General features: G+C 45.4%; 1 pseudogene across 1 annotated transcript in view; it reads right to left on the minus strand.

Moving 5' to 3' along the window:
- Positions 1 to 18,018, minus strand: part of LOC147438810 (uncharacterized) — a 41,264-nt pseudogene extending 23,246 nt beyond the window's left edge. The window contains exon 1 of the transcript XR_015184452.1: positions 17,892 to 18,018. The product of XR_015184452.1 is annotated as an uncharacterized LOC147438810 (transcript). The remainder of the gene's footprint in view (positions 1 to 17,891) is intronic.
- Between the last annotated feature and the right edge of the window lie 7,015 nt (positions 18,019 to 25,033).

Here is a 25,033-nt window from a genome sequence, read left to right on the forward strand (position 1 = left end):
CACTAAACTTATAGAACAACTCCCTTCTCGATGCTCAATATCACCCATCTTATGACACATCAAAGATGTTCGATCCCGATGGCTTTTATCAGTTCTTGTAGATCCACAATTTCCTGACTTAAGAGGTCTTGAGTGCACAAATTTAAATATCCTAAATTCATCAAATAAAAATTACTCAAAAAATAAAAAAATAGCCAATTTAGCAACACTAGGCATCCCTCCTTGTATCAGTGTGGTGCAACCCCCGTGGGGAGTGCACCTTGGTCATGAGGTTGGGTTGCATGTCCCTTCTACATCTACTCTTGCGATCTCTCTCATCTCTCCCTTTCTCTTTTGCTCCATTGCCACTTTGCTCTCTCTCTCTCTCTCTCTCTCTCTCTCTCTCTCTCTCTCTCCAAAAAAAAGAACTTAAGACCTTTTGCATTACATAAAATCAATCAAATGGTCTATATACAAAAAACATGAAAAATTTCTTGAAAGATGCACAATGAGATCATGAGAAAAATACCAATACAACCAGAGGAATCAAAGGATAAGATACTCAATCATGAGGTGGTCAAGAAGATCTATCTTGCTGTAGCAAGCCTACCAAAAGATCCTCCACCTCTGGCAGTGTAGCGAAACCATAAAGACGAGCGTTAGCTACCAAAAGGATATAAAGTATTCCTCCTATATGAAACCCCTTGTAGCAACTCATAAAAAGGCAAGGGACTAAAAGCCCCTTCTATTGTGCCTCCAAGATCATCCACATCCATTTGATCATCTCTAGATGTGATAACCCCAAAATAGAAGGCAAATCTCTGACACGACCAAACTATAAGAGAGGAATGAGGGACCCATTTCTCCTCCATCACAAAAAGCTAGGTGAAGGTACGAAGATGAACATTTCTCTGACCAAACCAACTTCTCCACGTCATCGTTCATCCGTCGCTCATACAAATCTACAAACTATCTAATATTTGTAATAGCTAGCCTCCACCATCGTCTACTCCTATAGCACATCATAGACACCCTCCCTCATTCAAGAGATATTATGTAAAGTCTCCGCTCTAAAATTTGATCGTAGGTGATCTCTTTGGATCAAAAAAGATATGACGTCCTATACAGAATTGCAAGTCAACACATGGTGGCCCACCCCTCAAAGATGTCTCTGGAAATCTCTATGAACCACATGCAAAGAAATATGCATGCAAACACATGGATATTGTGACATGTACCGATGATGCAAAACCTATTGAATAGTCAGACTCCTCAGCTAACTGAGGAGACTCACTCTCCTGCGAGAGGGGGAGGGACGTACTCGATGCTCGCAAGGCTCAAGCTCAACTGAAAAACGGATCAAAGGTTTGGGAGTACAGCCAAGCTCTGACACCATGTCAAAAGTGGCAGCGGAAGATGAGAGGCCTGACAAGAAAGTGGGCTAAAATTTTAACTGAGCATAATTGAGTATGACAACTGAGAGAGATGTGCGCATATACACCACTAGAGACACCCACGCAAGGAGAGAGAGAGAGAGAGAGAGAGAGAGAGAGAGAGAGAGAGAGAGAGCAGCAATGTGGAGACAGATTACGCAGGTAGAGAGAGGGAGAGGGGAGTGCGATGGTCAAAAGCCTCCCACGAATGGAAGCAAAATGCTAGTCCCTCTGCTGGCGAGTCTTTATTATCCGGTCTATCCTTACTGTGTACTCAGAGAATGAGAGTGGCCACAAAGTAGCCAGGGATGCAGCTGGAAAAACTCTCTCTCTCTCTCTCTCTCTCTCTCTCTCTCTCTCTCTCTCTCTCTCAAGCGGATAACTTCTGCCCGCTGGAAACACTTCCCACTACTCTCAATTCTGTCGAGATCGGCAGAGAGCCTACGACTGACAAACAAATCGTGATATAAGGGAAGTATGTGCCACTTCCCCCAACTTGCGAGCCCCGTTTTCCTGTGATTCTTCACGTCCCTTGTATTCGGCACTTTCTTGCAATATTGATCATTCGTTCGCGTCCCTCAATCTCGTGTCCCTCTTGCGTTCAGTTTTCAAGTTGCGTTCTTGTGTGCGCGTTTGCTTGCCTGCAGGTCCCGTTTGCAACGCAGGTGAGCCGACACGGTCCCGTTTCAGCGACGTCCCGAACGAGGGCGTCACACTTGGTATCAGAGCTTCGGCTCGAGTCCCCGCCGACCCGACGTCGGCCAGTAGCCCGTGGTTGTCACCACGTTTTCGGCCCGTCTGCCTCGTTTTTCCACGTTTTCTCCGCGTTCTCGGCCCGTGTTGCCCCGTTTCACCACGTCCCTCGCATGATTGCCCCATTTTGCCCCGTTCCTTTCGTTTTCTCCACGTTCCCCACAGTTTTTCACCGTTTTGCCTCGTTTGACCCGCGTTTCGCCCCGTTTTCACCGCGTTCTCCGCATTCTTGGCCCGTTTTGACGCGTTTCTCCACGTTCCCCATCGTTTTTTCAACGTTTTACCTCGTTTTGCCCCGTCTTACATCGTTTGGGACCGGTTTTCACCGTTTTTGAGCCGTTTTTCGCGGTCTTCGTCGTTTTGGACCCCGTTTTGTGCTGTTTCATAGTTTTTCAACGTTTTCAAGCCGTTTTCTCGCAGTTTTCCAGTTTTTTTCGATATTTTTGAATTTCCCTCAGCTCCGACCACAAGAGCACTCCAATGGCGGGAAATCAAGAAGATGAAGAAGGATACAGGACTGACCCGGAACCGCATAGAGCCCCGAAGAAGAACAAAGAGAAGAAGTCGCGACAAGACCACCAAGACTCAATGGAAGAAAGACTGGAGGCACGCATCATGGCCTCCGTAGAACACCAAATCAACGTGATGTCCGCTAATCTGAGCGATCTACTGCAAACACAGCTAGGCCAGCGACACGAAGACCGCCCGGGTCCTAGTAATGTCAACACGCGGCGAAACACACAAAGACGACCGCGGCCCGGAAGATTAGAGACAGTCGACGAAGATGAAGACTACCTGGATGACCGAAGTGAAGGACGCTACTACAGCCTTGACAGACATCTAGAAGATGAAAACAGACTGGGAAAATTCAAACCCATTCCCCTAGAGAAATACAAAGGCCACGGCACCTCACTGGAACTCAACAAGTGGTTCAGCGAGGTCGAAGACTACATGCAGTGGAACAACATAGGCAGACGCAGATGGGTGCAAGTGGCCAAAACCTTCCTGGCCGACGACGCCTATGTATGGTTCCTCACTGAACAGCTATCAAAGTACTGGGAGGACTGGGAGGACCTACAAAGAGACATGCTCAGCTACTTTGTCCCAGAGAATGAGGGCAACAAAATCAGAGATTCGTGGCGCGATCTACGCCAGGACGGCCACATATCAGAATACATTGTCAAATACCGTCGACTCATGCTCCAACTCCCATTGATGCACACAGCAGACAGGCTACATGGGTTCCTGTACGGCCTTAAACCCTGGGCCCGTCGAGAGGTAGAAAAACAGAATCCCAACACTTGGGAAGTGGCCGCCAATATGGCCGAAAAGCTACGCGACACAAGCTCAACACCAGGTTTGCCTCACAATAACCCTCGCCCCAACCATTTTGCCCCCACGGCCTCCAGCAATTGGGCTAACCCACCCGTCGGGCGAGGCCGCGAAGTTATAACCAATAACAGAAGCAATGACCCCCGCCCACCACCACCACCCAATGGTAACCCGGGATTAGGCCGCGGAAATGGTGCCTTAGTCCCACGCACCTTTTTTGCTCGCAATTCTTATAGCAATACTTACAACGGCAACAATAACCAGCCGCACCCCGATCGCATCTGGTGCAATGACTGCAGAATCACCCATGGACCCAACTACGCATGTGTCCGCAAGAGAAATCAGGCATCATCCTCATCTAGCAGGGTCAACACCCTCCAAATAGAAGAACCACCCTCCCCCCCCAACATAAGAATCGAAGAAAGGGATACCCCTGTTGCTGACCAACAACCACGTATTGGAGCGGTATCCCTCCACCCTCAATGCATGGCGGCAGCTATCACGGACATCCAGAACCTATATGTCCAGGCAACAATTGGATCACAGCCGCAATGGATCATGGTAGACTCAGGCGCTACACACAATTTTCTATCCCCGCAGTGCGCCGCTCGCCTGGGCCTACGCCTCACCACCGTAAATGAAACCACTGTCAAGTTTGCCTAAGGAAAGGATAGCAATGTCAAGGTAGCCCGTCAATTGAGGATTGAGATGGGTGAATTCACATGTCGACTTGACTTCATAGTGGTACCAATGGACGACTTCGAGGCAATCATTGGTCTGTTCTTCAACGACAAGTATCTCATTGCACTCCTAGGCATGAAGGTGGACCAATTGCTTCTGAACAATCAAGGCAAAGCAGTTACAGTCCAAGGCGCTAGACTCACAACAAAGCAAGCATTCACACGTCAGGCGCATCTTCAAACCAACCCCCCCCCCCCCCCCCCCCCCCATCAACCGCCAAGACCCCGCTCAGTTAGCAGCAATGAAAGGTAAACAGAAAGTCCCAGAACACTCATCCCCTAGACTCAATCTCATGAGTGCAAAGCAAGCAGAGCGGGCTCTCAAGAAAGGAGCTCAAGTTCACCTCTGCATCATGCAAGCACAAGAGCACCCCACAGCAAGGCTCAACTCCATCACCATCGAGCAGGCCAAAGTGGGTGACCCCTCACTTACCCCCATCCTCCAGAAGTACAAAGATGTCATGCCCCCAGAACTTCCCCCCGGCCTACCCCCTCCCCGTCAAATTCAACATGAAATTGATCTCATCCCAAGGAGCACACCCCCGGCGAAGGCCCCCTACCGCATGAACGACACCGGGCTAAAAGAGCTCAAGAAGCAACTCCAGGAATTGGAGAATCAAGGTTTCATCCGGCCCAACAGCTCTCCTTTTGGGGCCCCAGTCCTGTTTGTCAAGAAGAAAGACGGTTCGATGCGACTATGCGTGGATTATCGGGCCCTCAACAAGATAACTATCAAGAACAGGTACCCAGTCCCCCTCATGGAAGATCTTCTGGACAGACTACAGGGTGCCCAATACTTCACTCGCATCGACCTCCGCTCAGGCTACCACCAAGTCCGCATCGCCTCTAAAGACATCCCGAAGACCGCCTTCCGCACACGCTACGGCTCCTGGGAATGGATGGTCCTGGGGTTCGGTCTCATCTGCAGTCTTGGCACTTTCTGCAGAATAATCCATGACAGTTTCCGTGACATGATAGATGATTTCCTCATTACTTACATTGACGATCTACTCATCTACAGCAAGACTTTAGAAGAGCACCAGAAGCATGTCGCCGCAGTACTCCAACGCCTCCGCGAACACCAGCTGTATGCCAAGCTGGAGAAGTGTGAGTTTGCTGTCCAGAAAATTGAGTTCCTTGGCTTCATCGTCACGTCAGAAGGTATTATGGTGGATCCCAAGAAAGTCGACGCCGTCATCAAGTGGGCCCCCCCGACATTCATCAAAGAAGTCCGAGAGTTTGTGGGCTTTTGTTAGTACACACGCCGCTTCATCCGCGACTTCAGCAAGATTGCTGCGCCACTTACAGAGATAACCAAAGGCCACAAACCCTTTCAGTGGACCTCTAAAGAAGAAGAAGCCTTTGAGAACCTAAAGATCGCCATGTGTAGTACCCCCGTCCTCCGACTACCCGACTTCACCAAACCATTTGAAGTGCATACAGATGCCTCCGATGGTGCCATTGGTGGAGTCCTCATGCAAGAGCATCAGCCCATCGCCTACGAATCTCACAAGTTCACAGATGTAGAAACAAGATGGACCACACATGAGAAGGAAATGCTCGCTGTCGTCCACTGCCTCCGAAAGTGGCGACACTATGTCCAAGACAAACACACAAAGGTCTATACAGACAACATCTCCCTCAAGTACTTCCAGACACAACCCAAAATCACCCCCAAGCAAGCTAGGTGGCAAGACACACTGGCAGAATACGACATCGACATCATCCACAAACCGGGTACCACCAATGTCATGCCCGACGCCCTCAGTCGAATGCCCACCCTCACAGCTATCTCCACAGCAACCAGCACTCTACGCCAACGCCTCCTCGACGCTCAAAAAGCTGATCCTGCTGTCCTCCGAATGCTCAACGACCACATCTCTGGTAAAGCGGCCGTGGGTCTCTTTGAAGTCAAAGATAACCTCTTCTACGCACATGGAAAAATCTACATCCCCAATGATCCAAAGCTCAAGAAAGACCTCATGTGGGAGGCCCATGACTGCAAGCTCGCTGGACATGGTGGCCAAAAGAGATCTTATGACAAACTACACCAACACTACAGGTGGCCCAAAATGAAGGACGACGTCATCGACTACGTGCGCACCTGCCCAACCTGTCAACTGGTCAAAGCTCAAAGAGTCAAGCCTGCCGGCCTCCTCCACCCCATGCCAACACCCTCCCGGCCTTGGGACATGGTAAGTATGGACTTCATCGTCGACCTCCCCCCCTCCCACGGCCACACTACCATCATGGTGGTCGTCGACTACTTCACCAAGCAAGCCCACTTCATACCAGCAAAGCCTCCCGTCACCGCCTACCAAGTCGCCAAACACTTCTTCGCCAAAGTCTTCAAATACCACGGCCTCCCCTTAGCCATAGTTTCGGATCCACTTCCTCAGCGACCTCTGGCGCGAGCTCTTCAAGCTGCTAGGCACCCAACTCCGCTTCTCCTTCGCCTACCACCCTGAAACCGACGGTCAAACTGAAAAAGTCAACCAAGGCATCGAAGACTACATCCGCAGCTACGTCAAGGCCGATCAGAAGGACTGGTCCGAATACATGGACGTCCTGGGATTCCACTACAACAACTCCATCCATAGCAGCACTCGCTACACCCCCTTCGAGCTCTCCACAGGTAAAGAAGTCATCACACCTCTTGCACTGGCAACCGGCGATGTGCATGCCCAGGATCTGGAATGTGAAGAGTTTCTTCAACAATGGCAAACCCGCATGCAAAGTGCAAAGAAGAGTCTCGAGCAAAGCAAGGTACGCATCGCCAAATATGTCAACCAAAAACGAAGGCCTGCCGAACTCTTCCAAGAAGGTGACTTAGTCCTCATCAGCTCTCAGAATATCACCCTACCTCAAGGCCTCTCCCCGAAGTTCAACCACCGCTACTATGGGCCATACAAAGTGCTCAAGTCCTACACCTACAAGTTGGATCTCCCATCACACATCAACATCCACAACGCCTTCCATGTAAGTCTACTCAAGAGATTTGTGCCGGATAACACCTATGGTAGAAGCCTCCCCGAATATGTAAAGGATGGCCCGCCACATGAGCTGGAGGCCATCCTAAAGTCGCGTTTTGGGCGCCAGGGACAACTCTTCTATGTCAAATGGCGCAATCGCCCCATGACGGAATGCACTTGGGTACCTGAAGAAATCATGCTTCGACTCGGAAGACCCCTTGTGCTGCGCTTCTACAACATGCCCACTGAAGAGGAGGACAACACACTAAATGACAACAACATAGAGTAGTCCTTCCCCCCACTTGTAACTAGCATCACCCTAAGTAGCTAGACATTTTTGGCAACACTTCACTCCCCCCTTGTAAATATCCGCCCCCAAAACCTCGGCATCAACTTTTGTATCGGCACCTCTCAAAACCCCGGCTTGACGTGGGCGTCAAGCTCTCTCAACCCGGGGGTGTATATAAGGGAAGTATGTGCCACTTCCCCCAACTTGCGAGCCCCGTTTTCTTGTGATTCTTCACGTCCCTTGTATTCGGCACTTTCTTGCAATATTGATCATTCGTTCGCATCCCTCAATCTCGTGTCCCTCTTGCGTTCGGTTTTCAAGTTGCGTTCTTGTGTGCACGTTTGCTTGCTTGCAGGTCCCGTTTGCAACGCAGGTGAGCCGGCGCGGTCCCGTTTCAGCGACGTCCCGAACGAGGGCGTCACACGTGACAATGAAGCATGCAGTAGAACCAATGTGTCATACCTGTGAAGCCTTCATCTACGAAAAAGCCGGCAGCTTCACCCCCCGGACATGTCATTAGGCGCCCGTTCCGATGTGGCTAAAAAGGATTCGTTGAGAAATGTGAAGCCCAGAAAAGAGAATTGTATTAAGAAGGAACATGATATAAATAAAAAAGAAACTAGAATGCTTCGTTAGACTACATGTCTGCAAGTGGATAACAAACTGGTGGAACGGTACAAGCCTTCAAGGCGATTGCAATTAGAGAGAGAGCTTCCCTTTGGTAGCTGCATGTGTATGGAAATGAATTGAGAGCAAGGGCAATATTGTAATTACTATTCTGTTCTCATCGAAGCATTGAACAAGAGTATACATCACTAAACAAGAACATAGAAGTGAAAGTTGAGAGAGAGAGAGAGCGCGTGCGTGCGCTTATTATTTGTTTTCCACAAATCTTGTTACCCTAAGTGAGTAGAAGTCACTGATACATACAAGCACAACTTCTTTCCTGTATCGCTCATTGGCCTTGCTCTTGTTGCACACATCCCACAGTGAGTGCATTCAAGTCCACACTACAGATAGAAAGAGGAAAATAGCCTAGAGCTTTTTGGGCTTGCTCCTGCAGTGTGTATCCCGCTACCAATGCATTGAAAGAGATGCCATTCCCATCATTTAATTCATTCAACAAGCAACATTTCGGACAAAATGGTCATGAAGAACATGTCCATGTCATATTGCATCTTTGAAATTAATTTCAAAGCTTCCTCACCTGCCCTTGCTTGGCATAACTGGATATAAAGCACTCCAAGAGACTTCAACTGGTGAGAAACCTTCACTTTTCTGAAGCGCAACACACGTGTCAGACTTATCGACCAAGATTGTGCCAAGCGCGACATCTTTTTTCAACAGCCTCTGAACAACAATAAAAAGCTGATTTTTTGTGCCTGTATCAGCCTCTTGCATAGAGACACATGCCTGCAAAGTGGACTCGTAGGTGATACCATTTGGAGAGAGGCCCACATCGGCATCTTGTGTACAGTCATATGCCTTCAAGATGCACGCGTATGTGATTGCATCTGGAAAGAGGCCCTTGCTTTAGATCCGCTGGAAACAGCCAAGATCTTTCTGTCCGTGCTCCTGTTTCGTGTATCTTGCAATCAATGCACTCCAAGAGGCGGCATCAGGGATATGAAGATCCTCAAGCAAGTTTTGTGCTTTCTTAAGTGCACCACATTCAGTATACGTATCGACCAAGGCATTGCTAAGAACGATAATTTTTTGAAACAGTCCTTGCTGAAGTGTCCCACATTTGGCGTGCATATCGACCAAGACAGTGCCTAGCACGCCATCTCTTTTCGAGAGAAATTTGCATAGATCCACATGCCTGCAAGATGCACACGTAGGTGATAGCGTCAAGCGAAAGATTGGAGAAAGGCCCTCGCTTTTCATGCGCTAAAAAAATCCCAGACCTTGCTAGCCCGGCCATTATTGGGCATACCCTGTAATCAGTGCGTTCCAACAGACGACATCCCGCAAAGGAGCACCACATGTGGCATACATATCGACCAAGGCATTGCCAACCATAGCAATTGTTTGCAACAGCCCCTTACTGACAAGATCAGACTTTTGCCAAGCACGAATTTTTTGATGAAGTGTCCCACAGTTGGCGTACATTACCGCAGGCAATGCACTCGAAGAGACGGCATTTGGGACATGAAGCTCCTCAAGCACGTTTTGTGATTTCTGAAGTGCACCACATTTAGCATACGTATCAACCAAGCCATTGCCAAGCGGGACAATTTTATGAAAAATCCCTAGTGAAAGAGTCCCACACTTGGCGTACGTATCAACAAAGGCAGTGCCAAGCATGCCATCTCTTTAAGAGAGCCTCTTGCATAGAGCCACATGCCTGCAAGATGGACACGTAGGTGATAGCATCTGGAGAAGGCCCTCGCTTTGCACCTATTCAAAACAGCCCATAGCTTCCTGGCCTGGCCGTTGTCGGGCATATCTTGCAATCAGTGCATTTCAAAAGACAATATCCCGCACAGGAGCACCACATTTGGCGTACATATCAACCAAGGCATTGCCAAGTACAAAAAAAAAATTGCGGCCCATGACTAACAACATCAGAGTGAATTCTTAAGCCCATATCGGCATCTTGCATACAAACACATGCCTTGTAGATGAACACATATGTGATTGCATTTGGAGAGAGGCCCTCACTTTGGATTTGATGAAAGCAGCCGAGAGATTTTTGTCCCTGCTCCTGTTACATGTATCCTACAATCAATGCACTCCAAGAGACAGCATTGGGAATAGGAAGCCCCTCAAGCTCGTTTTGTGCTTTCTGAAGTGCACCACATTTAGCATACATATCAACCAAGGCATTGCCAAGCACGACAATTTTTATGAACAACCCATATTGAAGTGTCCCACATTTGGCATACATATCGATGGAGGTATCGCCAAGCACACCATCTCTTTTTGAGAGCAATTTTCATAGAGCCACATGCCTGCAAAATGCACATAGGTGATAGCATTTGGAGAAAGGCCCTCGCTTTGCACCTGCTAAAAACAGCCAAGAGCTTGCTGGCCCGCTGTTGTTGGGCATATCCTACAATCTGTACGTTCCAAAATACGGCATCCCACACAGGAGCACCACATCTGGCATAGATATCGACCAAGGCATTGCCAAGCATGGTAGTTTTTTTCAACAGCCCCTTACTACCAATATCGGAGTGAATTTTTAACCCCACAACAGCATCTTGTGTGCCTTCAAGATGCACGCTTATGTGATTGCATCTAGAGAGAGGCCCTCACTCTACATCCGCTGAAAATAGCTGAGAGATTTTCGGCCCTGCTCTTGTTGCGCGTATCTAGCAATCAATGCACTCCAAGAGATGGCATTTGGGACAGGAAGATCCACAACCACGTTTTGTGCTTTCTAAAGTGCACCACATTCATGATATGTCTCGACCAAGGCATTTCCAAGCATGGAATTTTTTTTGCAACAGCCCCTAACCAACAATATCAAAGTGAATTTATAAGCGCATGTTGGCATCTTGCGTACAGTAACATGCCTACAAGATGCACACTTATGTGATTGCATCTGGAGAGAGGCCCTCCCTTTGCATCCGTTGAAAACAACCAAGAGCTTTTTGGCCCTGCTCCTATTGCGTGTATCCCGCAATCAATACACTCCAAGAGATGGCACTCGGGACAGAAAGCTCCTCAAGAATGTTTTGAACGTGTTCTATAGACAATACATTCCAAGTGAAGAGCATGCCTATTAAGACATTTCATGTTTCCATGATGGCATCACATTTGACATAAATACGGACCAACGCGTTTCCAAGCAGCGCCAATTGATTGAGAATTCTCTTACCCATATGAAAATCTTGAGTAAGAACATAAGCCAAGCACAACAATTTTTTGAAACAGTCGTATCTAAAGTGCCCCACAATTGGCATACATCCCCACAATCAATGCACTGCAGGAGACGGCATTCGAGAGTAGAATCTCCGCAAGCACGTTTTGTGTTTTCTAAAGTGCACTACATTCAGCATACGTATCGACCAAGGCATTGCCAAGCACAACAACTTTTTGAAAAAGCCCTAGTGTCCCACATTTGGCGTATGTATCAACGAAGGCAGTGCCAAGCACACCATCTCTTTTACAGAGCGTCTTGCATCGAGCCACATGCCTACAAGATGCATACATAGGTGATAGCATCTGGAGAAAGGCCCTCGCTTCACACCTGTTCAAAACAACCCATAGCTTCCTGTTGGGGTATAAAGCCCAATGTGGTCGCCCAGGTAAGCGGGCGGGCCGCCAGGTATGTACACATATTCTTTTGTAAAAACCTAATAAGAACTCACTATGCTCTACACATTACAGTAGAGCGAGTTCACCATATCGTCGTTCTCTTCTTCTCGCACTCTCTCTCGCGTCGCACTTCCGCTCGTACTCCTTCAACTGGTATCAGAGCTCAGATCGAGGCTCGGGGCAGCACTGCAGGAGGCTAGAGTCACCAACTCAGATTGGAGTGAAATTCGACAGGCGAAGACACGGCCCCAAATCTCGTGGGATTGCCCAAAGGGCTCGGTGTTGTCAGAATTTCATTCTGAGGTCATCTCGGCCACCGTTCGGCTTCGACAAAGGTCTTCGCAGGCCATTTTCGACTACGTGGTCTCGACGGGTGCAGATCCGACTCTGCAAATTTGGGGTTTTCGGCCTACGACTGCAGGTGCTGAGGATATCGACACTCCCAGAGTGTTGATTTGTGGTTGTCTACACATCGAAGGACGGCTCACAGTTCTTGGAGGCGTGTCACATACAACAAGGGCGCATCTACACACAGACTGTAGGCGACATCCACTAGTTCATCAGGTAGCTTGTGTTTGCTGCTTGATATTCCAGATTTCATCCTGACATTGCAGGTACTTCCACATGGGATGTATTGTCAGAGATGATGTATGTCTGTTGAGGGTTTGCTGGCTGTGAGTCACGCAGCAAACAACCGCCGCAGCGGTTACAGCATACAGTGGGAAATTTGTGGATGTATGACTTTGTGGGAAGTCTATGTACTGTCAGATTTATTGCAGCCTTTGTTGAGGGTCGAGTGAGGTTTTATTGAGCTGGGGGATTCTCAAATGTTGAGATCCTTTCGGTGATACAGGTCTTGGAGCGATCCCTCGAGCACCCTTAGATAGGCAGCTAGGATGTATTGACTGTGAGTTAGACAGTTGGGATTGCATCTTTGCTTTACTGCCGTTGAGGCATTGTCGCGGTCTATGCTTATAGGACAGTGACAGGACAGTGAGAGACAGTACAGGTGCAGGACATGATTCTATGACAATAGCACATGGAGTAAAGTCTATGACAGTAGCACATGGAGTAAAGTCTGGAGGACTTTACATGATTTATGTATCAAATGTCTCTAAAAATGTAATCAATGTAACCGAGCAGCCGAACGTTTCTTTGTGGTATAGCCGGTTAGGACATATGTCCAGGAAGGGAATGGAAATCTTGTCTCGTTCTGGTTATTTGCCCGGCTTTTCATTTAATGATTTTGAATTCTGTGAACATTGTCTGTATGGTAAGCAAACACAGTAGCCACATAAACATAGAAGCAGTAGAAGAGATACACAGTTGGCACTTGTTCATAGTGATTTGTGTGGACCTATGCCTAACCTATCTCTAGGGGGAGCTTCTTACTTTATGACATTTATAGATGATTACTCGAGGAAAGTATGGGTTTACTTTCTCAAGCACAAGGATGAAGCGTTTAGTGTTTTCAAAACGTTTGTGACACTTGTGGAGAATCAGAGTGGCAAAAAGCTTAAATGCTTACGCACTGACAATGGTGGAGAGTATATTTCAAAGGCCTTTCAGGACTTTTGTGAGTCAAAAGGTATAAAACGTGAACTTACTGCTCCTTACAATCCTCCTCAAAATGGTGTTGCTGAGAGGATGAATAGGACCATACAAGAGAAGGTCAGAAGTATTTTGTCTAATGCACAGCTGCCAAATGGGTTTTGGGCTGAAGCTGTATCAACAGCTGTTCATCTTGTAAATAGATCTCCTAGCAAGGTTTTGTAGAAGGATTCAGTGCCAGAGATGGTATGGTCAGGCAAAATGCCCTCATACAAGCATCTCAGAGTCTTTGGCTGTGAGGCATATACTCACGTTCCAAAGGAATTTAGGAACAAACTTGAGCCAAAGAGTAGAAACTGCATCTTTCTAGGCTATGGTAATTCTGGTGAGATGGGGTACAGACTTTGGGATCCCGAATCCAGAAAGGTTGTCCGCAGCAATGATGTTCACTTTAATGAATCCAAATATCATTCTAAACCAGAGAGGGTTGAGGAGATTAGAAGAGTTGTCTTCCAAGAAGATGGACCTGCACGTGCAAGACAAAATGTCAGGGCTCAAGAGGAGCAAGGACAGGATAGAGTGGAACCACAGGTTGTGGCTGAGCCTGAGCCACCTATTGTGCGTAGATCTGGACATGTCACGCGACCTCCTGATAGGTTTGTTCCATCTATGAATTATGTCATGTTGACTGATTGCAATGAGCCTTCATGTTACAAGGAAGCAGTGCAAATGAAGGACTCCGGGAATTGGCAATTGGCCATGCAGTCAGAGATGACAGCTCTGCATAAAAACCAGACATGGAAGCTAGTTAAATTACCACGGGGCAAAAAGGCTCTACCCTGTAAATGGGTTTACAGGTATAAGATCACCGCTCATGATAGTCAACCAAAGTACAAAGCAAGGCTTGTTGCCAAGGGCTTTAAGCAAGAACAAGGCATTGACTTTGATGAAGTCTTCTCTCCGGTGGTCAAGATGACTACATTGAGATGCTTTCTTGCATTGGTTGCCATATTAGATTTGGTGTTGCACCAAATGGATGTCAAGACAGCGTTCTTGCATGGTGATTTAGATGTGAAAATTTACATGCAGCAGCCAGAAGGGTTTGTTGAGAAAGGCAAGGAAGATTGGGTATGCCAGTTGTTAAAGAGTCTTTATGACTTAAAACAATCACCGAGGGCATGGTACCATAAATTCCACAAGTTTATGCTTTCTCAAGGCTACAAACGTAGTGAGTTCAATCACTGTCTATATACAAAGAAGGCTAAGGATAGCAGTTGGCTGATCCTTATTTTGTATGTGGATGACATGTTGATTGCTGGCAAGCACTTGGAAGAAATTTCAGCTTTGAAGTCAAAGATGGCAAAATCGTTTGACATGAAAGCCATGGGTGAGGCAAGTCATATACTTGGTATGCGCATTGAGAGAGACAGATCAAAGAAGTTGATTTGGTTATCTCAAACAGAGTATATTGACAAGGTTTTGCAACGTTTCAATATGGAGAAGGGAAAGGCATTGAGTGTTCCATTGCCACCATATGTGAAACTTAGCAAACAAGATTGTCCTGTGTCTGAGGAAGAATAGGCTGAAATGGATAAGATTCCATATGCGTCTGCAGTGGGTAGTTTGATGTATGCAATGATTGCTACTCGCCCAGACATTGCATTTGCAGTGGGAGTAGTAAGTCGATTCATGTCAAACCAAGGCAAGAAACATTGGGAGGCAGTGAAAGGAATATTGAGATACCTGAAAGCTACAAAGAGTATGCGTATATGCTATGGGAGTCAGGAGCTAAGTGTAAAGGGTTTTACAAACTCAGATTATGCAGGTGACTTAGACAACCGAAGGTCTACGTCAGGGTATGTCTTTACATTGGCTGGTGGAGCAGTATCATGGCGTTCTAGATTACAAGATTGTGTTACTCAGTCTACTACAGAGGCTGAATATGTTGCAGCATCAGAGGCATGCAAAGAATCAATTTGGCTTAATCGACTAGTAACAGATTTGGGAATCAAAGAAGAGATGCCTGTGTTATATTGTGATAGTCAACGTGCTATACAATTGGCTCGCAATCCAGTTTATCACTCAAAGACAAAGCATGTGGATGTGAAGTATCATTTCATCAGGGAAATGCTCGAGGATAAGCAACTTCAGCTTGTCAAAGTTCACACCACAGAAAATCCTGCTGATCTACTTACAAAAGGACTTCCCTCAGAGAGCTTTGCGCATTTTCACAAGCAGTTAGGTGTAGGGTAGTACATCACTTCTCTACATCTCTTGTATATTAGCTTGTATAGTAGCTTCTCTCACACTTAAAGTACCACATTGGACTTTAAGTGGGAGGTTGTTGGGGTATAAAGCCCAATGTGGTCGCCCAGGTAAGTGGGCGGGCCGCCAGGTATGTACACATATTCTTTTGTAAAAACCTAATAAGAACTCACTATGCTCTACACATTACAGTAGAGCGAGTTCACCATATCGTCGTGCTCTTCTTCTCGCACTCTCTCTCGCGTCGCACTTCCGCTCGTACTCCTTCACTTCTTGCCCCGGCCGTTGTCGGGCATATCCTACAGTCAATGCATTCCAAAAGACGACATCCCGCACAAGAGCACCACATTTGGCGTACATATCAACCAAGGCATTTCCATGCCCGGTAGGTTTCTTCCGCAACCCCTAACTAACAATATCAGAGCGAAATTTTAAGTCAATATCAGCATCTTGCGTACACACACATGGCTTCAAGATGCACGCGTATGCGATTGCTTCTAGAGAGAGGCCCTCGCTTTATCCTGCAGTCAGTGCATTCCAAAAGACGACATCCCGCACAAGAGCACCACATTTGGCGTACATATCAACCAAGGCATTTCCATGCCCGGCATGTTTCTTCCGCAACCCCTGACTAATAATATCAAGCGAAATAATCCATATCAGCATCTTGCGTACACACACATGGCTTCAAGATGCACGCGTATGTGATTGCTTCTAGAGAGAGGCCCTCGCTTTGCATCTGTTGCCGAGAGGGATTTGTTCGTGAGTAAATTTTTTTGCCCATATCAGCATCTTGCGTAGAGCCAGATGCCTTCAAGATGCATGCATAGCTTATTGCATTTGGAGATAGGCCCTCACTTTGCATCTGCTGCCAAGAGGAAGCTGTTCGTGAGTGCTGCTTGTAATAAAGCGCACACGATCTGTTAAAGTGTGTTGTATTGAAGGCGTATGAGAAGCGACGCCATGTGGATGAAGGAGCTGCGAGATTTTTGAATCTCCTTGTAAAAATAGCGGGTAGAGCAGCCACGTGGGTTAACAAGAGGGCAGCATTGGGATTTTGCCTTCTACGCTAACGAAGTAACAAGAAAAGCCTACATAAGAGGCTAGATAATTGAACAAAAGCAATCCAAATCAATTCGGGACCCCATCCAACTTCGCATTCTGCCTCATCATTCCAGATCATCATATGTGAAGCCTTCTTTCCGGCCACGCAAAGGTAGCGGACATCAATATATCCGGTGAGCGTTGATCTCATGACCTTTCGTTTTTTTCTTGGCCTTCTAAAGGCGTTATTAGTTGTTTTTTTTTATATATATAATACCATCAGCGCGGGGAAGGAAGTAGGGAGAAACTATACACATATCATGTATTTACAAACTATACATTATTTACAACCCTCGAGGGACAACTGACCTTTCGTTTTTTTCTTGGCCTTCTAAAGGCGTTATTAGTTGTTTTTTTTTATATATATAATACCATCAGCGCGGGGAAGGAAGTAGGGAGAAACTATACACATATCATGTATTTACAAACTATACATTATTTACAACCCTCGAGGGGCAACTGTGGGAACCACCCCCCAATAGGGGAGGAGAATACACCCAAGAGAACGTAACTTGTGAGCCTCGAACCCTCAACCTTGAGGTTACATCTCAAAGGTCTCACCAATTGAGCTACGCTTCTTGGGTTTATTAGTTGTTTTTGTTACACAAGTGTCCCTAAGAGTCTTAAAAGTCTTAGCCTCTTAAATGCTATTCTAAGAGCTTACATTCACTTTTTGGTCATGCTTGAAAAAGACTTTAGAGAACAAACAATGAAACAATATATTCATAGGAATATGTGCATACGATTTTGGTTGTTTTTTGGTATGCTCAAAGGGCAAAGGTCTTAGAGTCATCGGCAAACGATGGAGAATTTGCAGCAGATAATGCTACAGAAGCAAAGCAAGCAAGGAACATAGCATTAATTTTCTCAACCAATTAGCGCTACAGAAGCAATGCAGAATAGCGTTAAAAATTTGATCTTCTTCTGCTAACCATTGTAGCCCTACAGAGAATTGACACACCGTTGGAAACTTTTAAAGGTGTAGAGCATTAATTTCAACGCTAAGAGTATTCAGCAGATAGAGCAGCAATAAAAAGAAGAAGCATCATAAGCTTTCCTACAGCGCTAGAATGTTGAGAGAGAGAGAGCTTCTCCGTGTGTGTGTGTGTGTGTGGGGGGGGGGGGGGGGGGGGGGGGAGAGAGAGAGAGAGAGAGAACTTCCAACCGTGTGTGTGTGTGTAAGAGAGAGAGAGAGCAGAGGGATTACCACATTGTATGTGTGGGCTTCTCTAACATCAGCATCCCGTCTTTGGCTCTAGACTCTTCGACATCAAGTCCGATTTCTCTAGGTCCGAAATCGACACACATAGAGTGTGTACACATCCGGCTTTCGACATCGATTCCATCTCAGGTACTGTCGGTTTTCGGCATTGACTCTACTCGATCTCGGCTTTTCGACATTGACTCTACTCAATCTCAATTTTCTGCATCAGCTCTCATCGACATCGGTTTCACCATCGACTCTTCTCGACATCTCGAACATCGGCTTTTACGACATCAACATCATTCTTAGACACAGACAAAGTTCGACATTGACTCTCATCGACATCGGTTTCAACATCCACTCTTCTCGACATCTCCGACGTTGGCTTTTACGGCATCAACATCATTCTCAATCACAGACAAAGTTTGGATGTATGCCTTTTGTGGTTTCTTGATGCATATACCTATGGATTTCGCACGAGTCCACGATTCCCACAGCGAGCCAGACTTTTGCTCGATTAGTAGAACACGGAGAGCAGCTACTCCCTGTGTTAGCGGTCGAGAGAGAGACGCACTTTCCTGAGCACACTGCTTGGAGGCATAGATTCGGCATCCACATTACAAGTGGTGTTAGCATTGGAGATGCGATCATAGATCGCTTTCCGATCAAGGTGTAGGGTTTTGCATCGACATTATTGGTGGAGTTTTACAAATTCACACATTTTCAGATATACATAGGTACAATGTCTTTCAGGCATTTTTGGCAATCATTTTGGCAACAGTTTCTCCGGACGGTTATGTGTTGACAGATGCATACGTTTTTTAGCACACAGTGTCATTGAGCTCTTTTGAGAGCAGATATCCCCAGAGGGATTTGTCTATTGCATGCAGCAGCTTTTTGGTGCCTGTTTGTGTGTGATTTCTCATGTAAGTTACGGTTACTGCCTATTGTACTTGTGTGGAGTCATTTTTTGGCATTTTTGGTAGTTTACCCGGTCATTTTTGAGACTCAACCCGGAAGAGCCCTTTTTGAGAGTGTGGCTAGTCTTGAGTTTACTTAGCCTTTGGAGGGCCATTTGCGTGAGGTTTTCTTGACCTGGGGTGTTCTCGAATGTTAAGACACTTTCGATGATATAGGTTCCTGGAGTACCTCTCTTTCGGTATTCTCATCATAGGCTATGTATCTAGATGGACATTTTTTTGTTTTTGACGTCCAGTTGGCGGTCATATGATAGCTTGTTACGTCAGACTTATGTCCGGTGGTTACTTTTGTTAGTTTATGCGTCGATTTTGTATTGTCGGGTTTGAGATTTTGCTCCCCGTACACAAGAGACTCTGCCAAATTTTTCTCGTGAGTCGACCATATGCATTCTTGGCACTTTGATTCTGCTACATTTTGTGTTGAGTTTCTGCTCCCATTCTAGGGGAAACTCTATCAAAATTCTCCCAACACTTTTTGCCATAATTTTTTGGTGATTATACTTATGGTTGCCAGCAGTGCTTTGGAAAGGGAAGACTACTACATAAAGAAGTTTAATGGTACAAATTCTACGATTTGGAAGCAATGTATGCTTGATGTTTTTGTCAACAAGGGCCTGGCAGCGCCATTGAAAGAGCGTAGAGAAAATGCTTACACTTATGATCAGTGGGAAGAGCTGAATGCCCGTGCTATAGCCACGATTAGATTACATCTTGGCGAGACCATATTTTTCACTATTATGGACAAGACTACAGCACGAGAGCTTTGGGACTCTCTATCTGTAGCTTGGGATGGAAAACCTGCTTCTAACAAAGTTTTCTTGATGAAGAAACTTATGCGTCTGATCTGAAATAAGGTAGCAGTGTTAATGCACACTGAAATGAGTTCAATAGCACATTTTCTCAACTGACATTGGATTTTGATGATGAAATGAAGGTCATTTTCTTGTTATGCTCTTTGCCTTCTTCTTAGGATACATTTCAATATTGTGATAACTCCGCACTAGGCAATAAACTGAAGTTCAGTGATGTTACTAGTGCATTTCCCAGTGAAGAGATTAGACATCAACCTCTTGATAGTGGTGGGCATGGAGATGCATATATGGCGAAATTATGGCAAGTGGCCATAATCGCCATAGGCAAAGAGGTGGACAATATCTCAGCAACGGTCATTCATAGGATCGTAAGGATTACCAGAATCGTAGCAATAGTCGAGGCCGTGATTTGAGAAATGTAGAATGCTATCATTGCGATAAGAAAGGCCATTTAAAGAAAGATTCCCATGTTTTGCAGCGTGAAAAGGGCAAAGCTATTGTGAAGTCTGATTCTCCAAAGAGAAGTGTAAGGATAGAGGAGATCAATGTTGTTGGATCTCCACCTTTAGAGGTTGTTCCTGACGAGCAACAGGCATCATATGTGCTTGTTTTCACTTTCAATTTGGGTCCACATGCGTTATTGGCTCTTGATGAGTGTTATGCAAAAAATTGGATCATTGATTCAGGTGTCAGTTTCCATGTTACTCCCCATAGGAAATGGTTCTCCACATATACTGCTATGCATGGTTCAGTCAAGCTTGAAAACTCCAACCATCATTATATATGCGGTATGGGAGATGTCAAGTTATGCATGATGAATGGCACTGAATTTATGCTTCGTGGACTTAGACATGTTCCTAAACTGACTAACAATTTAGTGTCAGTTGGGCAGCTTGATGCTCTAGGCTATACTACTGTTTTTGGCAATGGATCTTGGATGGTATGTAAGACAAATTTGGTTGTCATAAAAAGACACAAAGCTGGATCATTGTACTCTTTATATGTCTCTTCAATCAAATAAAGCTCTATCTGTGTAGTCGAACAGGCTTCTACTGAGTTGTGGCATAGCCGGTCAATCCATATGAGCTAGAAAAAAATGAAAATCCTTCAACATTTGTGCTACTTACCTATGTTAAACTTTTTTTATTTCAGTTTATGTGAACATTGCATCTATGGCAAGCAAACTAGGCAAACTTCCTTGCCATTACATCGAGAGTTGGAAAACCCTCTAGATTTGGTTCATAGCGATTTATGTGGGCCTATGCCACACAAATCTCTAGGGGGAGCATTGTATTTCCTGACATTCATAGATGACTCTACTCGAAAGGTGTGCGTCTACCACTTGAAGGAAAAAGACAAAGTATTTGCTACATTCGAGAAATTCTTAGCCATGGTTGAGAACCAATCTGGTAGAAAGCTCAAAGATTTTTGAACGGACAATGGTGGAAAGTTTGTCTCCACAGAGTTCAAGAAATTTTGTAGCAAACGATAGATTTGGCGATAGTTTACTACGTCGTACACACCTGCTCACAGTGGCATTGTTGAGCATATGAATCACATGATTCAAGAAAGAGTCACAGCCATGTTATCCATGGTGAGTTTACCTCCAGAGTTTTGGGGAAAGGCTATTATGACAGCTATACACATCATAAATAAATCGCATAATACTCCGTTGAATTTCAAGATTCCGCAAGAGATGTGGACTCGCGAGAAGACAACTTATGATAGATTACGTGTGTGTGGGTGTGAATCATTCTCACACATTCCCAAAGAACTTTGCAAGAAACTCGATTCCAAATCACACAAGTGCATCTTCATTGGTTATGGTGCAGATGGAGAGATGGGATATCGTCTCTAGCACCCAAAATCTAGAAAGGTTACTCGCACACAAGTGATATTCAATGAGTCTAAAATCCATAGACAGCCTGTTAAAGAGATCGAATATCAGAAAGTCAGATTTGAGGATGCAGTCTATTGGTCATGTTCATACCACTAGTAGTGCTCCAGAAAGAGCGGAATCTAGCAGTCAAGCAGTGAGGAGATCTACGTGTGTATCTCGTGTCCCTGAGCGGTTTGAGCCAGGATTGGACTATGTGTTAGTCACACTAATTGTGATGAGCCCACTTGTTACAAAGAAGCTATTCAAATGGAAGATAGCGAGAAGCGGGAGCAAGCTAAGCAATCTGAGTATAACTCAAATTTAGCCAATGAAACTTTGGAATTGACAGCATTACCAGAGAGTAAACAAGCATTGCCTTGCAATTGGGTGTACAAGAAGAAGTACACGCCAGAAGATCCCGAGCCTAAGTATAAGGGTAGATTGGTTGCTAAAGTCTTCAAGCAAAAGAAAGGCATAGATTTCGATGAGATTTTTTCTACGGTAGTCAAGATGACTACACAACATCTTGTGCTTGGTTTAGTAGCCATCGAGGACATGGAATTGGTCCAAATTGATGTGAAGACATCATTTCTTCATGGGAATCTTGAAGAAGATGTCTACATGAAGTAACCAGAAGGTTTTGAGATGAAGCTTGATAAGGCCAGAACTAGTGTGTAGACTCAAGGAATCTTTGTATGGATTAAAGCAAGGTTCAAGGAAGTGGTGCATTAAGTTTGATAAGTACATTCAATCCCAAGGTTATGTACGGAGCAAAGAGGATCACTGCTTGTTCACAAGGAGGTTGAACGATGGTTCTCTCATCATTCTCATCTTGTATGTGGATGACATGCTTATAGCCAGGAAGTCTCAATATGAAATTGCACTTCTCAATGATGCCTTAAGCAAGCACTTTTCTATGAAAGATTTGGGTGATGCACATCATTTTCTTGGTATATGTATCAAGAGAGATCGTAAGCATGGAATACTTGAACTATCACAGGAAGAGTCCGGAAGAGTATATTCACAAGGTCTTGCAACGTTTTAACATGGAAGGGGGGAAAGCATTGAGTACCCCAATGGCTGCATATATAAAACTTAGCAAGAATGATTGCCCCAAATCGGATGCTGAAAAAGCAGAGATGAAAAAGGTGCCATATTCTTTAGCAATTAGCAATCTCATGTTTGCCATGGTTAGCACGCGCCGAGTTATTGCATTTGTAGTGGGAGTGTTCAGCAAGTATATGAAAAATCCAGGTAGAAAGCATTGGGAAGCAATGAAACATATCTTGAGATACATCAAGCATTCAGTCAGTAAGTGCTTACGCTTTGGGAACAGTGATGCATCCATAGTCAGATACACTGATTCGGATTATGCGGGTTGTGTTGACACTAGGAGATCCACATCTGGCTCCATTTTCTTGTCTACTAGAGTGGCAGTTTCTTATCATGTCTACAAAATTTCACTTCATCTTCCACCATTGCAGTTTCCAGTGCTAGCAAGGAAGTTGTATTGTTATCTCGTCTAGTGGGAGACCTTGGTATACACTAGACTCCTGTGTTGCATTGTGATAGCCAGAGTGCGATTGTGTTAGCAAAGAACCCTGTGTTTCATTCCAAGTCAAAACACATCAAGGTCAACTATAATGTGATATGAGATATTTGGCTAGCAAACACATTGAGTTAGCCATAGTTCACACGGATGATAACCCTGCAGATGCTCTTACAAAGAGCCTAGCCACATAGTTGTTTGCACATTGCACTGAGATGATGGACGTAGGGTGAAGCCTCATGATGCTTTGCATTTGTACAATTTTGTATTAACATAGGCCACTTGGGTCACTATGGCCTTCAAGTGGGAGATTGTAAGGGTGTAGGCCATACTAGCCGGGCGTCGCCCATCATGTATACTAACCTTATTCTTTAATACATAAATCAATAAGGAGTAGTGGTGTATTATCCACTATAGCTCCACCCACACAGAGCGTACACTCTCCTACACATGCAACACTCGTACGTAGGTGCTCCGCCTCACAAAAACTTGATTGGTAAATATAGGTTAGTGGGCAATCAATGTGCCAGGAACGCCGTCGAGGAAATGATGAAGGAACTCTATCAAGTGAAATGACGAAGCATCGTAATATGCAAGAGCTCAAGATATTGGGCCAATGGCAAGGGTTTGGGTCAAGCTAGTACTCCACATGGGTGGCATCAAGTCCCTCAAGGCCCGGACCATCAAACGTGTCCATGTCATGAACTACCTGTGCCCCCCCCCCCTCATCGCCCTCAACCTGATCGTTTCCATCTCCATGGTCATCTGTGGTTGAGATCAAAGGAGGTTTTCCTTCCTTCTCTTCTACTCTCTCTCTCTCTCTCTCTCTCTCTCTCTCTCTCTCTCTCTCTCTCTCTACATTTTTTATTTTCATTGCAGCCCACTTTTGTGTTTTGGTGCTTTTCACTCTGCTTGCCGAAACCTCCTTGCTTGCCATCTCTGTAGGGCTCTGCGTTTTTGTAGATTTCTAATGCAAATGGTGCCTTTTGAGTCATAGCCATGATAGTCAACTACTCCTGCTAATGTCATGATCAAGGATCTATGCCCGATCCCCTTCAACAACATCAACACTGTTTTGATGCATAGTTGCCATATAAACAAGAACAAAATGCATAGCATGCTTATGCCAATATTATTATTGTGTCAAAACACAATTATTGCAAATATTTCATGTTGATGGTCACAACCATGGAAAACTTACCGCGCCACGTAAGTGCAGGGGAGGGTTTTTTTTTTTACAAGTTACATAAGCGTATAAGTTAGGGGCATGCCCCCAATAATTTATCTCCCAAGCTTCAAAATAAGAGAGGGCGGTATCATATTTGCCATGGGGAGGGGGGGGGGGGGGGGGGGTGGACATGTGAGAAAATGGAAAAATGAGAGGAAGTTTTGTGTTTCAAAATCTGGCTTCCCAAAAGAGTCTGCTTTCGAACTTGTGAGTCAATAGCTACAAAGATACATGCAAGAACTAACAATGCTTTGTATCAATTACTTGTTTTATGATTATAGTTCATTTGTTGAGTGATGAAAGCTATAAAGCGTTTGTAAATATGAAAATTTAAAGCCTGTCTTTACGGCTCATCGATTGGAGCTACGGTGAAGAAGTTATGGGCAGTTTGAAGTTTAAGTTGATGCAGATCCGTACCGGATTGGGCAACTGCAGCTAATGGGACATAAATGAAGTGAATGCATGGTCTTGAAGTGCTCACTTTGTGGAGCACGTCGGTCTTTTCATATCAGCAATCGGAGTTTTGGTTGCCAAGTTATTACCAATTCAAGTTTTCCAGGGGGGCAGTTCTGTGCCACGTCGATCACCTCGATCTGTGTGTAATTTGGAAATTTTATAGCCTCAACAGTGTTTGTATGCATTCTATGTAGCTTGAGAAGGTGAGCAAGATAATTTTTGGGGGAATCCGAGACGATAT

This window comes from Adiantum capillus-veneris, chromosome 16 (assembly GCF_014529385.1).
Source record: "Adiantum capillus-veneris isolate H3 chromosome 16, ASM1452938v2, whole genome shotgun sequence".
Taxonomy (NCBI): Eukaryota; Viridiplantae; Streptophyta; class Polypodiopsida; order Polypodiales; family Pteridaceae; genus Adiantum; species Adiantum capillus-veneris.